The sequence below is a fragment of the Physeter macrocephalus genome, chromosome 12, assembly GCF_002837175.3.
Source record: "Physeter macrocephalus isolate SW-GA chromosome 12, ASM283717v5, whole genome shotgun sequence".
Lineage (NCBI taxonomy): Eukaryota > Metazoa > Chordata > Mammalia > Artiodactyla > Physeteridae > Physeter > Physeter macrocephalus.
The window spans coordinates 36047627-36051205 of record NC_041225.1 but is presented as its reverse complement, the minus strand read 5'-3'; positions in this window follow the sequence as shown (position 1 = coordinate 36051205).

Here is a 3579-nt window from a genome sequence, read left to right as displayed (position 1 = left end):
TCTTCGTTGCTGCGCCCGGGCTTTTTCTAGTTGCAGCGAGCGGGGGCTACTTTTTGTTGCGGAGCACGGGCTCTAGGCGCGCGGGCTTCAGTAATTGTGGCTCGCGGACCCTAGAGCGCAGGCTCAGTAGTTGTGACACGCGGGCTTAGTTGCTCTGCGGCATGTGGGATCTTCCCGGACCAGGACTTGAACCCACGACCCCTGCATTTGGCAGGTGGACTCTTAACCATTCATTCCCAAGACAGGGAAGCCCATGTCTTCTTTCTTGAAACTCTCTCCTCCTTTGGCTTCAAAATCTCCACTCTCTTTCGGTATTTCTTCCATCGTATCTCCACTGGATTCTTAAACTTTTGACTGTTCTTTTCCTCCACTCACCCCTGAGGTGTTGGTGATTTTTGCTCATGAGTCATCCTTGCTTTCCTTTTCTTCTCACTAGACACCATTTCAAGTGATCTCATCGCCAGGTCACACAGATAGCAGTGGATGAATATCATTTACCCACTGCCAGATGTAATGAGTGACATGTCCCCACATCGGAAGCTGTGTCTTAGTTAAACGTTAACTCCCTTTGCTACAGAGCTTTCAGAAACCTCTTAACATCCTAATGAACATCTGAATCTTCAAGAGTGATCATCTAAGCTCCAAACGTATTTGGCCTCCAAAATTTTTCTTTTGTTTTTGCTTTTGGGGTTTCTGTTAACACTTTGTAAAAACATGGGTGTTCGGTGGAGCACAGTGTAGAAAGTGCTGCTCTAAAGTGTTGTTTGAAGGGTGCTCCGGAGGACATTACCAGGAATGCACATTGCATGGCAAACTCAGCTGGACCAAAATCTGAATCTACTCTCATGACCTCATCACCGACCAAAGGCCCCACCTCCTAATACCATCACACTGGGCAGTAGGTTTCAATATATGAATTTTGGGAGGGACACATTCAGTTCTCTAGCAGTTAGTATTTTACTTATTTCACCTTTGCTTTCTCAAATTTCAACAGGTCATTCGTTTATTAGAGAGAAACATGGCATACCCCTAAAGTAATTTTAAAATCAGTGTACATATCTAAACATTTTAATCATACTTATAAAGAGATGCAAATGACATAATTTCTGGCTTCCTGTAAAATAGTGACATTTTATAATAAAAACATTCCATCCTTCTTTTAATGTATTTAATGGAATGTAAAAACCATAGTGACTTTATACTTACCATCATTCATTTAAAAAAAAGACAATGAACAAACTATTTTTTAACAGTTGCAGATTTACATTGTTCCTTCTTCTTGACATTGTATTTCCATTTCTCTTCCCCTTCAAAATTTTAAATTAACATAATATAGTTTTACACTTAAGTCTTATTAATCATCCCATCATATGTCCCTGCAACAAAAATATGTACATAATTTGCAATATAATTTGTACATTCCCTCAATTATTAAACTCTGAAGCATTAACATATTTTTCTATATTGAATTACTGTTATAATTTTAGGATGCAATTTATCAGTATATATACATAGGTATATGTATATATACATAGCAAATTTGTCTACTGATTAACTAAATGTGAGAAGTAAATTTTACTGGGAGTTGTGTCTGTGAGACGGACCGAAATGGTTCATAGCGCCATGATTCTAGGGGGCAGTTGAGTGGTGCAATATCTCTTTGTTTTGTGCTCCAGAGGCAGCTTAGCATGGGGAGATTTCAGCTGGGCAAGAGGCACATCCTTGTTTTGTATGACGGGAGAAGGACGGATGCGAAGGGGGGTTGGGAGATGAGAGTCACCACGATGCCAGCCTCTACTGCGGCGTGTCTAGGACCTCCCGAGGCATCACACTTCAGCCTGAAAGCACACGGGTATGACTAGGTACATAAATGTTCCCCTGGAAAAAGAGGTGCCATATTTATTGCTTGCTTTTGCATCTCATTACCTAGTAGGCTTCCTTTTCCTCACCGCTTTGTCTGATGGGATCGCTTAGTGGCTGGGGGTATTTTAAGTACCAGTCTCTGTACCGAGCATTAGAGGGAAAAAGCTGAGTCAAACCTGGCCCCTGCTGACCAGATACTCACAATCAAGAAGGGACATGTGAGAAGTCCACTGTCACTGTAGTACAGTGATGGGAGCTTATAGGAGGACAGGAGTGCACTTACGGCTGGGGGACAAGAAAGAAAGTTTTCATGGGAAAGACCTCCTTTTAATTGGCCCTTGCAAAAGTGGGTAGAGTTTGAACATTCTGAGAGGGTAGGAAAAGAACACTTCTAGAAAAGTCAAGGAGGACAAAATAAATCTGGGTCACTCCTTAATTGGTGTCTGCCATCCATCAATCACTGACTTGATCAAAGTCCCACAGTAACAATCAGGATGGCATCAAGTGATATGTGATAAAATGCCTGAGACAAATATAGGTGCTTTAATTGCAATACACATTAAAGCAATTAACCTAATCATTGGTGATGGTGAGAGAATGCATCTCGCTCTAAGGTGCAGTCGTCTACAGTGTAAAATGATAACAGCTGTTTCTGGCTTCTTATTTTGTGCTTTTGACATGAACAACAACTCGGGAAGCAGGTTTTATTATTATTTTCATTAAAAAGGAAGCCAAGGCCTTTGGAGGGTGAGGTCTTTTGCCTCAGGACCACAGCTGGGAAATGACCAAGCTAGAATTCACAACCAGGTGTGTCTGACTCCGAGTCCTGTGCTCCGGCCAGCAATTTGTTACTGGCCTCCTTCTCTTTTACCTCCGTGAAATCCCAGTGCGGCTATAAATTCTGTGCACAATTCACCTGGCAGGTTCCCTTCACACAGTTCTGTTTGAGTTGCTGACTGATGCATGTCTGGTTCTGCAGCTATTATCTCAGTGGTTGTGACTGGCCGAGGGTGGCTGCTTGGACAACAGACAGCCGGAGAAGAAGCCACTGTCTCAGGGACACACCTCGGAGGATGTGTTCATTGTGCAGCCACCACGTGATTGTTGAGCGCGTCCTTAGTAATTCTATCATTCTCTTATTCATTCAACAAGCATTTATTGAGACCCATTATTTGCAAGACTCTCCGCTAGGTACTGGAAATATAAAAAGAAAATGCTCAATACAGGTGCTTAGCAGGGAGGGGGGAATTCAGACCAGGAGACTCTGAACACGACAGTGTGGAGGAAAACCAGGGCTGGGCAGGTCCAGAGTGCCCTGCCCGCACTTTCCTAGATTTCTATCACCCCCTACCTCCTTCCTTCATCCCTATTCTCATTTTCTTTTCATGAGCCTGTGCTCAGTATTATGATCTCTGTTTATGGACATGAGAACTGAGGCTCAGCTTAGAGAACTTGCCCAGGTACAGATAGATGGTCAAGGTGGAAACCCAAATGAACCCAGATTCCAGATGTCTGTCTGGGCTGGGGTCTGTCCAGCAGCTACATTTGCACAAACCCTTCTCATCCTGATTTTTTTTTGTTTCTGAGCTGAGCTGAGTTATCTTTACCCCATTTTCTGTGCGTATCCATATTTGTATGCTTTGCTGCAGAATTTCCACTGTTTGATGGTGGGGTGCTTGGGTGTTGCCTGAGACCCAGCTGGGTGTTTCATGATAG